Raw genomic sequence first — 15,309 nt, 5'->3', positions numbered from 1 at the left:
TGCCATGGAAGCACAGTTGGAGTTTAGGATACATAGGATCCAAGTAACTGGAAACCAAAATTAGTTCTGCTGCTCATAGAAGTGCTCATCTTAAATTCAGACACCCATCAAATCATGGTTTGTAAGTAGTGCACAACTTATGAAATACTTAATTTTTCTACCTGAGGAGAGTGGAAGGCTAAACATGTTCCAGTTGAGTTTGAACTTGTAGTTGGATATTTTAGCCAATGAGTTTCAATAAGAGGAACAGATTACTGTGCCATTCTAGCTCTTGAAAAGAATTGAGTTTGCTATCTTAGCTTTCTCTCTGAGCTGGAAAATTATAATTTTCTCTCCAACTAGATAGTAAGACTGGACTACTAGTAAATTATGAGCCTGTTGGCTTTAGTCTGTATTCTCTTATTTACTATAAACCCAAATCACACAGAATTAATGGAAAGTTAAGGCACAGATTGTTATTACACTGAATATGCTTCAAAAAATTAAAAGGGGAGGGTCTTCTCTACATTTTTAGTATTTATTGTAGACTTTAAAGAAATGTTAGATCGTAAAAGTGATATTCACCTACAATGTCAAAGGTAACCATCTCATCATCTTAGCACTTTAGTTCTCTGTCTCTGCAGTTTAAATGGCTTTTGAATGTTCTGTTTCTTGGATTTCTAATAATTTTTCAGCTTCAGGTAGAAATTATTATTTTGATAGTTTTTCAGGTCTGATATGGCGAACATTGCATTTTATTGAGGACTTTTATGTAGGCTTTGGAGGATTTGATATACCCAACATATCTTTTATGTCTCCATAATACGATTGGGGAATAAAGAAAGCATAACAGCTATTCAAATTTCTGTGTAATCAATTCCCATTGTCTATGTTATAATCTTAAGGTGTTAGCACTCTAATACTTTAAACTTAGCAGAACTGGATGGCAACTAAGATATTAGGTTCTCTTTTGGGCAAAAAAGCCCATCGCAACTGCCAGCTGTGAGACTGTCAAGTAAAAAGTGCTAGCTCAACAACATGAGTTTTGATGTCAACTAGTGAATATTCTGTTCTATGCAATGAAGTAGAATAACAGAATATAGTCCCACCTAGCTTTATGTTTCCAGGAGAAGAATCAAAATAATTAAGAGCTTATGTTGAAATATTTTTTTGCATGCTTTTAGAAAGAATCATCTTGGCTCAACCTCAGGGGTTCAATTTTTAGGTGCTTATTTCTGGTCTTTTTCTGGGATGCTGCTTTTAGATAATGAACATTTGCCAAAAAATGCCAGGCTTATTTCCTGCTATATAAATATACAAGAAAACCATGTCATTTCAGAAACACACTGTGACGTTTTAAGAATAACCTCTGTATGTGTTTTAAATCTGATGTTGTGTTTGCTTGGTAATGCAGTCCATCTTATTCTACATAATTAAGTATAAAATAAGAACCTATAATATGTATTTATGTACATAAGTCAAAAGGATTTACATATACCTATCCAAAGTGATTTACCTGCTGCAGTCTAATTCCTATAAATTATTTTTTTGTAATGTAATTTCTTTTACTATGTAGGTGGTTAGAATGATACAGAGGAAACTGAAGCAGAGTGTTGTTTATTTGCTGGGTATACGTAAATGAGAAGGACTTTTACACAGTGATTGCTCTTTTAGGGGATGGTTCCCTTATAGGCAGTTGCTTGTGCTAAAATTACGTGCCAGGCACTCAGCTTTGAGAAGGCTTTTTAGCTCCTTACAGTTGTACTGTTCATTGTTGCAGTTCCTGCTAAAGTGAGAACAAGCAAACTCCAAGGCAGAATGATATTCAGATGAAATATATACTATGCTCACTGAAAGCTGTCTCCACTTGATAGCGTTAAAAGACCTCTCATGTAGGGCTAAAATCTTCACTGCTCTTCCTTAGTGAGGATTAATGCTTTGTTCCCATTTGCTTATGCCATTGAGGCAAATGGATTTGCCTAATTGAGAGATGAAATGAGGAAAAAGACTCCTTGAGATTACTAGGTGTGGCCAACACACTGGAGCTGATGAGAGGAAAGACAGAACTAGCTGAGCTATACTGATGAGCCAAATGGTAACAGAAATAAGACAAAGTATTGAGAACAGGGAATTAAATTGTCTTCTGAACAAAGGTGATGTGGCTGAGTTGGATTGGGGAAGGAGAATAAGGGAGTGAAAGGTGCAGAAAATAGACATTAATATAAATGGATAGTTGGAATTAGAGTTGCACCAATTTAAAACTGGCAGGAGATGAGTTCAGCATAATGGAGTAGCAGGGCCTTTAACCTTGTAACTACTCTCTGTAGCAGATCTAGTTAGGCTGTGGATAGCCTCTAGAAGAAAATACAGTAGATTTTTTTGCATTTTTAGAAATGTACTTGCTCTGCTTCTTATTTGTCTTTCACTTCAATGTACTATGAACTAGGCATATCTGCTAGAGCTAGTATGACATGTGACCTCTTTTGTGGCCCACAAGCAAGGTTTTAAGCTGCAGAAGCAATGAGCAAACAAGTGAAGTCCGTTGACATAGGAGTACTAGGTCATGAGGGGAAAGGGGGATGGAGAGAGTGAAGTGACTGACCTTGCTATAAATGGTGCCACAGATAGTGGGGGTAGAAGAATGTGAGCTGGCATAAGGCAGGACCTGTGACTGTAAAAGAGTGGGGCTGCAGTGACTTTGTCTCTCTGCCTTGTGTTTGTATCTAAGGTGAACTAAACTTTTAAGCACATAGTGAAGTCTGAATAGATCTGGGCAAAGATGATGTGAGAAGCTTCAAACTAAAGTTAGTGCTCTGATTTTTGGTTCTCTCAAAAATACAGAATTTGATCAAGGTTTCTAAACAGCTTGCTAAGGTTCAGCAACTGTTAAGGATGTGCAGGCCTTGCTGCCTGGTAAACTAGGCCAAATTATGTTATTAATTGAAATTTATAGTTCTCATTGTGTTTCAGTTCAAGGATTTTAAATTGTTCAACATTAAACCCAAGGGGAAGTTTAATGTGCAGAATCAAAGAAAAGTGCTCCTGCCTCCTGTAGATTGAAATCACTGTGCCTATTACATATAAAGCATTTTTTATAGTAAATGGTTTCTAAAACTGTTAATACAAATTAACAAAAATGCAAAACATAGCTACTGAAAGAGGCCATACTTCTGTGAATGTGCATATCTTGCTTTCTTTCCAGCTAAGGAGAAAGCTGCATTTATCCCCTTCAGACAGAGTACTAGAAATCCAGTTAGATAGGAAGGAAAACTAATGCCTGCTATGTGTGGCTCAACAATGAAGGCAAACATGGAATTGTCTTTGTCAGTCACATTAGAGAGGTTTTTAAGAAATGCAGTTGTGTGATGCACTGTCATATTCTGCAGTCACAAGGATAATCACATAGTGTGCAGTGTCACAAATGCATAGAAAATGGTTGTATAACCATGTAAATGATAAAGATCCTCCACAGTACTTCTTTACAAAATGTACTGCAGATGTATCTCTTTCACTCAGAAATATTCATCACACATGACGTGAAAGGCAACCTACATTAGGCAACTCAGAAAATAAAAGCCTAAAGAGTCAGATAGCTAGGTATTTTTATTCATGGTAGGAAACTGAATCTTTTGTAGAATACTTCCAGCCCAAGAAGATTCTAACTGATATCAGTTCAGGGTATATTTTCAAACTAATACATTTTAAAATCAGCTTCAGCAGAAGTTTTGTTAAAAGTCAGATTATCCTAAATCTATAGTCTATGTGTGTTGTAGTTGCAAGCAACTATGAGACAATTTTAAATGCTGTATTTTAAAGGAACTAAACACTCAAAAAGCTCCCAAAACCCAGCATGTTGATGACCATACAGTCAATACTGCTTAATTTCTATAGCAGAAACATTTTGAAAAAAGTTCATGATCACTAGGATATTATATTTTATAGAATATTACCTTTTTTCTTTCCTCCATATGTATTTGCTGAGATGATGATACAAGAAAGCAACAAAAATGAGAGAAGTTGCAAATTTTTCATTTCTTCTTTCTCTGAATGAGAGTTGGGGAATGCACTGATATATTCTGCCAAGAGATGAAAAAAGGAGAGAATTATCAGTGCTTTGCAAGAAATTCTTTGCCTATTAATCATTAACCTTGAATTCTCCTGTCTACTGCTCCAGTCTTTCCTTTTATGGAAGTGAAAACAGAATTTGCATGTCTCCAACCTCTTTTTTATTTTATGCCACTTGTGGCAGAAATAATTTGGAACTGAATCCTCCTACCTTGCTCAACAGTGCTTGGCTCTGAACATAGCAAACTTGAGGGCATTTGTGCTCTGAAACACTGCTAAAGGCAATGGGTAACCACCTCGAATTTGGTTGGTCAACAGCTCAGTCTGAACACATTGCAAAATAACCCTAAGAGCTGAAGTTTAATCTAAATATTTCATTAACAGACAAATCCCAGTAAGGGAAACATCAACTTTGTATATATATTAAACACTTGTCTTATTTCAGTGATAAAATTGGTACCAGAGACTGGATAATTGCAAAATGTTTCCTTTCAAATTAAAGAACAATTTTTATCATGTAAGAAATTTACTAATGAAGCACAATTAACCAATATTTCTCACCACTTCCGATAAAACAATCATAAGGAAGTGTATGTAGTAAATGTAGGAGTAATTTGAGAGAAAAAGTTACTACTAGTATGGTATGTTTTATATTGGAAATCAAAACAGAATCTTAATTACAGCAGTGTGTGTAAATGCCACAATGAATTGGTGCAGTGACAGGGCAAAAAATACTCTTGGATAGGCAGCAAATATTACCACTAAGTGGGATCTTGCACATGAGCCGGACAAAATGCTGTCCTCTGGGCCTTGTTGGCATCAGTCTGGAGCATCTTAGTTTTCCCACACCAGTCACTGTTCTTGAGACATACTCTAGCTCATTTTAAAGAACTAAGTCCTAATTATGATGTAGCCATGGCAGCACAGGCCTTAGCATGGGCTGCAAATCAATCTGCATTTCCATGAATCATTGGATTGCCAGCTTATGTGGGTTAATGTTGCCCATCTCCATTGCTACCTGCCTACCTGAGCTAGTATATAATTAGCCAGGTAGGTCTATGCTATACCTCACTGGTATGCTTCGACAGCATTGTGGAATTTTTTGCAGAATGGGTCTTTGGCACAGTAAGCTTTCTCCGAGGTTCTGAATTATTAAGAAGCCCTCGTGCTCAAGACGGGATGAGAGCTTAGTTTGTTAAGGTTTTGCTGTCATTAATAGCAAATAGAGACAATATTTTAAGAACTCTAGAACTATCTGTGTCAGATTAAATGACTGAAACAGATCTTATGAACTTGAAAAAGTATATTTGAAGTATTCAGTGACCCCTAGATTTTTTTATGCAGCCTCTTATCATAATTACTATATCTTGAATGTGTGAAATGATAGCCATACCATCCCAGCCTGAGAGAATTTACATTGTTCTACTGTTTTTATAATTAAGAACTATTTTAAAATGTCCCAGCTAAAAGATTCTTCTCTCTTTTAGAAGACAGTAAGTCCCATAGGACCCATATGCCTTAGCAGAACTGGTATGTTAGACTACAAAAAAAAAAAGTATTCTCAGCCAGGAAACTCTGCTGTCATGTTTGATGCGTTATTTTGGCATACAAAAGCAAGCTTCACAGAAAGTGGCACGTGATGCTGGATGTTGCATGAGTAAAGGAGAAAAATACAGGTCACTTCCTTTGCCTACCTGCTCCAGAGAGCTTCAAGTCTAGGATACAGCAGACAGCTAGAAAACTCTACAAACAATCTCTAAGGTCATACTGGTCACCACTGTTGGCAGTGATCTTGGCACGCCAACATCTAAAGAGTTGTCAAGACTGATTGATCAGTGTGTGTGCTTGTGAAAATATATTAATAAAGAGGGAATACAGAAACTGAGGTGACATGATCAGAATGACTGGCTGATAAATACTCTTTGCACCACTTTTTTCAATAGACATGAGTAAGAAAAGGTTTTGCGGTAATTGAGACAGGAGATAGAACTTGGACAAGAATTTAGGTTGTGATGGTGGACAGGAAATGCTGTATTTTAGCAAAGTTAACACTAGTGGAAATTACTGATGTGATTTAGCACAGCCTTGCAGTGGACTTAAAAAAAAAAAAGTAAGCTGAAGGTGATGTGAAGATTACAGAACTAACGGGCAGATTGAATGGTGATACTTGCCACAGCAATCGAGAAAGTAGAGATCATTTAGGGGAGAAAGATTATAAGCTCTATTTTCTGCAGACAGGAATTGTTCTGGAACAGGGTGGTAGATCTTTGTGAGGAGATTGCCTGGAAATAGAGACTATAGGGATCAGTCTTTGGATTTATTTCTCACTAGGGAACCCATGTAGCAAACCAGAATGGCATTATGAGCATCTTATGAAGGAGTGCTTGAAGAGGTAAGAGGAAAACTGGGAAAAGGAGGAGTTGCAAAAGGAGGAGGAGCATGCCTTCCTCCCTGCTATCTATATAATTTCATTTGTCAGTCTTGCTTCAGTCATTGCTAGTATTAATTTGTCTTTTCAGTGTTGACAGAATATCAGCAATAATGGTGAGAGAGCTAAGCAGTGTTGTGGGAATAATTGTACAGCATTTGAACAAGAGATTCCACAGTGCATACTCAAGATGAGTTTATGTTGCACAAAATTGCATGCTATAGCACATTAGTCCACAGAGAGCAGATGAGATTGTGTTCTGGAGGAAGGAGCCGCTCCCAGTGGCCTCTATAGCATTGTCACACAATGTGGTTTCAGAGTGTAGTCTTGTTTTTTTTTTCTGTAGGTTGCTTCTCCATTTGATTTACATGATTAATTCCAATTACCTTTGTTATCTACTCATACAGAAAAGTGTCTCTCCTGCAATGTAATTAATGTTAGAGGTTAAAGACTTCTGATAAATAATTTTTCTGTGCATCCAAATATTGAAATCATAACCTTTGGCATCTTCAACATACTTATCTGGTCACTTGATGAAGTTACCTACTTTGCTTGAGCTGCTCTCTCTCAGCTTGGTTTTTATGTTTGTATTGCATATATAATATTCTATGAACATATAACCTAAATTGTTTTAGGAATTAATTCCTTATATAAAAAGTATAACAAGAAAGAGTCTTTGGTACATTATGAGAATAGAAAAAATGGGAGCAGGTATTTGTCAGAAAGGACTGTGCAATAGCTACTCAAAGTTACTTGCTGCATGTTGCAACACATACTGAAATGGCTTTTTTCAACCACATTTGAATCTGTATGAGGTGCAGTGAGTGGGAGCTGCAATATTCTGGGTGAAAATTATTGCACAAAAAAGAGGATCCTCTAGAAAAACAAGGATGCTCTGAGTCTTCATATTAGTCCACTGGTCAATCATAGAGAATACTGTCTGAATTAAACTGGATGCTTCTGGGACACTAATAGTTGTCTCCTGGTCTGCCAGAGCAACATGAACTGTAAGACTGCCCTGCTACAGTACTGTACTGCTGGCAATGACAAAATTTCAAACAGCTGAATACAACACAGGTACTAGAAAACTAGGGACCAGAAATCTCAAGGACTATAAAGAAAGCTGGGAGACTGATGTAGAAAAATGACACCTGGAATATGCAAGCTACACTGTGTCCTGATATGATTTTCAAGAGTGAGTGGAGGGTTTATTCTTTAGAGTTGGGTATATTTGTTACTTGCACTCTGGGTAAGGCAAGTAGATAGTTCAGTATTTGCAAAAACTTTGACTCTTAAAAAAATGTCTGAAACTAAGATCTTAAATTTAAGGTTTAAATATATTAACCATAAAATTTAAAGGATCAATTTTAAAAAGTAGTAGTTATTTTTCTACCAAGTGAGTAGATCTGATCTCTCTTTTCTGTAACTACCAGCATTTGCACATTACTTCATTTTCTGCATTGAAATCACTCATACCTACTGTAGTGATCTGGATTTTTTTTAAAAAAAATACTAAATACTAAATTTAAAAATAGATAATCCAATCTGTTCTTCTGTGGAACAGATAGAACACATATTGTGTGTTGCATGGAGGCTACTGCTTTGCCTCCTTTACACAAAATAGAGCCTTTTCTTAAACACACAGCATCCAAAACCAAATTTCTATCTTACGTTGCTGTATTTATATCTAGTTTGCATATAGCATAAGAGAGCTTGATAACCTTCTCTCCTCTGCTAGAGATGCTGCTTATATAACATATACCCAGGAGGTATACTCTTAATCACAATCTCCATCTGCTTCTTGGCTAATGTTCCAATTATAGTTAGACCTCTTGCACATATTCACATCTATAGTAAAACTGATGGTTTCACTATTGAGAAGCAGCATGTGACTAATGGTGCATTGTACCCTGCAAGCTTTTGCTTGAATATATCATTCTTATCAAGTTAAATAAAGGAACACAGAGCAGAAATTTGTCAGGCATACAGTCCTGTTTTTTTCCTGAGACCACACTGTTCATCAAGATGGTTTTCAATCACCTGAAGACAAATAACACTGTAGTACAAGATGTTCTTTCAGGTTTAGAGGAGATTTTATGGGCCAGAACTTCAGATGGCATAAATTGGCTTCTGTGCAGCTATAATGATTTTCACCAGCTGAGGATCCACCCTATGTTCCTATAATTACCCACTGGCATCTGAAAAAAGATTCATGTGATTTTTATGCTAATACATCTGAGGTTATAGAGCAAGTATATTTTTACGTGATTGAATTTTTAATGCAGTTTTCAAATCCAGAATTTATTCTGCCTGTTTCATCTTTCCTGGGATTTTTTAATGTCAAATAACTCTGAAAAGACATTTTTAAATGGACTTTTGTGTGTGGATTCATGGCCCATGTCAAACATACAGCAGCTGCACGTGAGTCAGAAATTTCCTTTACAGCAATAGCTATTGAGCCATCAGACTTTGCAATATCACATTTCACAGTATCTCAAATTCACAATTAAATAATTGATCAGCAAACTTTGTTTTCTGATATGAAAGAAAAACTTTCATTTGCATAAGCATAGTCTTGTGAAATAGGAGTTTATTCTGCAAGATGCATTTCATACTCTGTAGCCCCTGATAAGGTAGTCAGAATATTGTTTGATTTTCCTTGAATGCACAGCTGGGACTAGGAATTGCATTGTTGCAATATTAAGATTTCTTGCAAATTTAACACATTCTGTATATGTGTGCCTTTTAATAATTTTTTAAATATGCTTCACGGAATAGTTGGTATTATAAACAGCTGTAAACAAAGAGAAGAACCCAAATCCAACTGCTAAGCCTGAATATAGTTGTACAGTAAGTGGGTCATCTGCTCCTACTTCCAACTTTAAAAAAAACCATTTTTTAGCTTGTTTCTTTTGATGTTAGCATAGTGCTTTTTGTAATGATGCATTTCTTGTTTAGTTGCCTTAGAGGAAGTGTATTTCTTGGCTCATGTGTCTGACTTCCTCATGGATACACTGTGTTTAGTTGGGATATGTCTCTGAAAGCTTGACAAGCGCAGGTCAGATGAACCAAATAAAAAGGGAGAACAAATCCCAGTAAATCTGGGCTGCCCATGCTCTTGCATGTAGAATATTATGCGCTTGCATATTACTCCTGCTTTAAAATAGGTAAGGTTCTCCCTGAGTTTCATTACTATGAGTTCTAGTCTTTGGCAGACTGGGCTAAATTTCTGCATGGTTATACACTACAGGAAAGGGTGGTACAGCTGCAGACTTTTTTTCCACCTGCATTCTGTCTTATTTTGGATTTTCACTGTTGTCAGTGCCCTATTTCAGGGATGATTTTATGGCCTGTAAAATTTATCATTGAATTTGTCATTGTTAAAGCAGATTTTTCATAGAGCTGTGATCTATAACATGTAGGAAAGCTTCTATGAATTGGCACTGCAGTATCAATACTGTAAAGAATAGATATGCTTTTAGAAACACCAGTGTGCCTGCTGAGGACATTTCTCTTCATTGGGCTGTGTAAGCAACCGCTAAACACGTGCAACAAACCTTATTGGAAGACTGAGACCCAACCCAGTTCTCCCTGGCGACTGAGCTTTATGGTTTTAAGCAAAAACAACACAAGTGCAATACCTTTTGAAGCTGCCTTGCTTGTTCACCTCCCTTATATCAAACAGAAGCACATCTCAAAGAGATGAATACATCGTAAAAATAACAATGCTCTCTCCCTTCCCTTCCTAGTTACTGTACTTAGGAAGGAGGCTTTTTAACAACAAACAGAAAGCAGAATTGTTCCAGAAATTAATTGATGGTTCTTATGAATAAAGAAGACAACAAGAACAAGACAAGTAGAGCTTATTGTAGGCAACATATTTGAAGAGGATACACTTGAAAGAACTTAAAACAAAAGGTGGAGAACCATGCCGAAGTAAAGGAATTTGAAAGACATAAAACATTCAAGTGCTGATTGATTATAATTCTTAGGAGTTAACATGTTCACAAGAGCAAAACCTGGATCTCTGTGGAGCTGCTGTCACTGAAATTGAGTCTTTATGAAAAAGGAAGAACAAACAGACAAAGCTGGAAGAAGAATAGGATTAAAATGTACAGAGTAGATATAAACAAACAGATCTGAACAATGAAACAAAAATTTATTTGACAATAAGGAAAAACAATGAGAACACAAACCTGTTGTCTAAATAGGTAAAAGTATTCACAGCATAGCCAGACTAACCAGTAGTAAAAAAATATTTCCAGGCAATCATTTCTTCTATATACTCTGACTGCATGATTTTCAGCACCTGTATCTGAAACAAGTGGTTCTGGCCACCAGAGCAGGCATTTTCAAGGGTAATACTGAAGGTCTATGGGTTTGTTTTCGGTTTTTTTTTTTTGTTTTGGTTTTTTGGGGGTTTTTTTTTGGTGTTTTTTTGTTGTTTGTTTGTTTTTTGTTTGTTTGGTTTTTTTTTTTAACAAAAGGATAAGGAAAGGGGGGACCTTTCCTTGCAACATCCTTTGTTCCTTTCTCACCTCCCCTCACCCTAGTGTCTCCTTGCTGACTTGGGAGCTGGCACATTTTGACTTTCTGCATTGCAATATTTAAGTCATTATTGGTGTGTGCGAAGAATGGGAGGATGAGGAATTATGGTAGGGGCAAGCAGGTTGTTTGAAGTGGTTAATTACTGACTCCAAATGTTTTGTTTGTTCCAGGGCCTGAAACAGCTCTTGCTAGTTTTAGCAGAACTTGGATACTGGGTTGGGTACCCCCCTTAGATCTGATGTATTGTGGCAGTTCCTACATTTCTACAAGATTAGAGAAGATTATAGGATGGAAAATTGGCTTACTTGAGGGATGAAAAAGCTTTGAATACTTTGAGCATCAGTTGGGATAAACATACATTTAAAATCTCCAAACTTTCCAGCCTGAAAAACTGCCTGAAAACATTTTCAGGAGCTTTGCCTTTCAAACATGTCTGGAACTAAGCAGAAGAAAGGAGCAGCAAAACAATATTGGAAGTATTTAACCTTCTTGAACTTTAACATTTCAGCGTAGGTTCATGTTCTGTTTGGTATACGGACTTGAATCAGTTTGACCAATCTTAATTGGTTTGGGACAAGCAATGTGATATTTTTAATGGTATTTATATCAGCAGATTTGTAATCAGCCACCTGCTTTTATTCCTTGGCAATTCTGCAGATGTAACAAGGGCATTTGAAAATTCAGTGTGGTTTCTCAGTCTGCTTACTGCTGCTGTGGTGGGAGATGTCATCCTTGGGATTGAATTTTATCAGGGTTGTGCTGGTTGGAAGCTTTTCTGGAAAATGCACAAGTTTATGCTTATTTCCTGTGCTAGGATGAACATATATAAAATTTTCTGGTTTATTTCTAAAGGCAGGGCTATGTAAGAGTAGCGTGGAATTACTTTTTATCCCAAATGATCAGAACTGTTCTGCAGATCGACACTATTAGAGGATATGACTGACATATTGTAAGCAATGTATTATCTGCAGATTATGTTTTAGGCCCCTGAGGGAATGTGTAGGAAAAGCTTTTGCCAAGTGTAAGCTATGGTTCATTTGTTGTTCTCTGACACTGAAGAATCTCAGACTCCTTCATGAGAGCCAAACTTACTGGAAAGTGGAAACTAGATACACCTCACCCACTTAAAATACAAATTGGTATCTTAAAATCAAAAGACCAAATGCGCCTCTTGGTAGGAATGGTTAACTGTAATGGCTCAGATGTCCCATTTGCTAGGGGAGGTTTAATAGTACTTATTTTCTGGAGTGTGGTGAGGCTGAATGAATCCTTTGCCAATGACATTGTATTTTCTAGAGGAAAAGTGCTGTATAAATCAAATTAATAGTTTTGTATCTAACTGAATACTTCAATCTAACAGATGGAAGCAAAGCTTAAGAAAAATGTTGAACTTTTTTTTCTTGCATATTTCTGCTATCTTTGTATCTCATAACTCACTTTGAAATGAATGCCTGTTAAACGAACATAAATGTTAACAGAATACATTTTCACACACACAGTTATATGTTCCCACATCAAAAACTTCAAATTTATTGGTTTTGGACCACACACATTACCAGGGCAGACTGTAAATGCAAGGAGGCAAACAGCCATTCTGTGTGCCGTTTGGCTGTAACTCTGCTTTGCTCCTGCGCAGTGGGGCTGCCTTCCACCACCTACCTACATCTATTGGGATCCTGCGCATTCAGCAGGGCAGATGTTTTCTTTCTAATGAAAATAATAGCTCTAAAAAGCTGTTGACTGTCTTTCTTTTATAATCTCATGGGTAATCAACTTTCTGTGGGTTTTGAGTAAATATTGGTTGTTGTCAGCGAAGGTGAGGTGTGCTGTGGCTCCATTCACAGCAAAACAATGACACCCACAAAGGAGGATTGTGTCCCCTGCACCTGCTGCCATAGATAACTTCAGGCTTTTTGCTGTTACAGACAACAACAAACTCAGATTTCTTTGCGCACAGACACTCACTGCTTCTGCTCTGATTCCTGCATTTGCTTGAGTTCATGCCTCTGCCCTGACCTTGATTGCAGTTTCAATCTGTGCTGCCTTTTCTAGGGCTTCTGACTGCGGAGCCTGTTAGTTGTCTTTCCCAAAACCTCAAGAGATGAAATGTTATTTGTTGAATAACGTGGGGGGCAAAGCACAGGTTTTGATCTTGTGAATTTTCAAGCTAATAGGTTTATGGTGGTAAGAGGATAAGGAGTCTAAAATGCATTTAATGTGGAGAAAAGCCCGATTGCAAAGGCCTCTCCATGGCATGCAAACTTCTCTAAGCCCATACTTGCTGTGGCACCCTGGACCTGTACCTGCATGTCTGTGTGTTTCCTCTACGCTGTGACATGAAACCCAGAGCAGCCACTGCTCACCTGCAGTGCCCTCCTGCCACCCTTAGGAAGAGCACAGAACCAGGCAGCTAGTCTTACCCCTGAAGATTTTATTAGCTTAGTTCAAGCAGGCCTCTGTGCCCTGCTATCTATTCCTTTCTTTTCTGTGTTCTAATTATAAATTTTTTTTTTTTTTTAATTTCCACATTCCATTTGGCATCTTGTACCAAAATTTCCTGCAGAGAAAGAATTCAGAGTATTGGATAGAAACCTTTCTTGTCACATACCCTCACAGATGGTCCAATCTGCTCTGCAGTTCATGCCTGACAGCTAGTTAATCTGGCAGTACAGGAACACACATTTAAAAATGCAAGTTCTGGATCAGCCTCCTGTAAGCACCTCAACTGTGTTGTGTATGCCGAAATTGTAGGTATGCAACAGCACACAAACCACATGTAAAGGGAATGATCCTACTACTATCACTTCCATGTACATTTGGAGAGAGATCCATATTTGGTACATATTTCAAGACACAAGAGAAGTGTCTGCTTTTTCAAACCAAGGTACATGGGAAGTTTGGGCATGGTAGTACGAGTTAATTAAGACAGACATATCCCATTCTCTTCTAACCACTGTGGATAGAGAAAATACGTTAATGTTCTGGGGGTTTTTTATTACTTCAGATCAACAGAGAAGATTTAATTTCCTTTGCTCATTGGAGGGGAACACTACAGAAGTAGAGATGTACCTAGGTGCACCTCACCTAGCATTGCTGTAAATTGCCACAATCAGCTGTCTATCTGCAGTAGCTTGGGCTGCATAGCCCTGGTCAGGGCTATGGCTGTGGCTCTGGCACTGGAGGGCCCTACGGAACTAGCTGTGCCAGTTCAGGTGTGCCTTTGCAGTCTAACCACACCACCTGGTTTCAGGGAGATGTTCTCCAAACAGGTCAGATGTCTGAAGAGAGACAACCTTGCCACTGAGTGTGTGGAACCGTGGCTACATCTCACCTTCTTGCGTCTCAGGATAAAAGCAATGAGCAGGACAAAAGGGCTGCAGTACCAAGCATTCAAAGAGTACTCCTGTACCTTCATGGCATATTCCACTGCAAATGCTAGCCTCAGGTAAGAAGCTTTGGGGACTGGAAGGAAATAAGCAGAGCTCAGTCACATTTATTTAGTACTGTGAAATTTTTGGCAGTGCTGTTGCTCATTGTTTGATCCAGGAAGCCAGCTTGGTCTGAGGCCCGCGGGGTTGGCAGTTTTGTGTCAGAACCTGTATCCACATCAGCTGAAAAAGTAACCGAAAGTCTTACACATCCTGAGCTGTTCTTGAATGGTGCCCTTTTAAAGATACAGTTTAGAAGCTTGCCTTATAACTTACTATCAACTAAAAATATTTTTTTAAAAGAGGGGCATTTTCACAACGTTTGTGTAGTGTCTAGCACCGCTGATCAGACCCTCTAGGAATCACATATACATGAGCAATTATTAACTGACAATACCAATTCCCCTATTGTTTTGCATGAAGCAGGTTGGATAAACCATTAGAATTTCATAATTTTTTATCAGTACTGTCAGACTGTTCTTGGTTTCCTCTTCTCTCTTTAGTAATTTATATTTTTGCTTCTTGGGCACATTGAAGAGTTCAGCCCATCCTTAAAAATGTGAAGAGTAGTGTTTTTCAGCTATAAAGTATATTGTAGAAGATAATTCTCTAAAATCTCGATATAACTAGAAATCTTTGTTCTGTTGCAGTACACTAACACAATGCTTTCAAGCATACACCAGTGGCTTAGGGCAATTTCCTAAAATGTTATAAAGGTGACTGAGAAAAGCAAGCCTGTTCATGGTAGGTCTGAATTTGCTATTCATGGACTTTTGCCTCCTCTAGAAAACAAAGGGAAGTGGAAGTCAAAAGCTTGAAAAACATTGCACTAAACAAAACATTTTCAAAACACTGGTAAAG

The sequence above is a fragment of the Antrostomus carolinensis genome, unplaced genomic scaffold (genome assembly GCF_000700745.2).
Source record: "Antrostomus carolinensis isolate BGI_N321 unplaced genomic scaffold, ASM70074v2 scaffold723, whole genome shotgun sequence".
Taxonomy (NCBI): Eukaryota; Metazoa; Chordata; class Aves; order Caprimulgiformes; family Caprimulgidae; genus Antrostomus; species Antrostomus carolinensis.
This window is presented reverse-complemented; position numbering follows the sequence as displayed.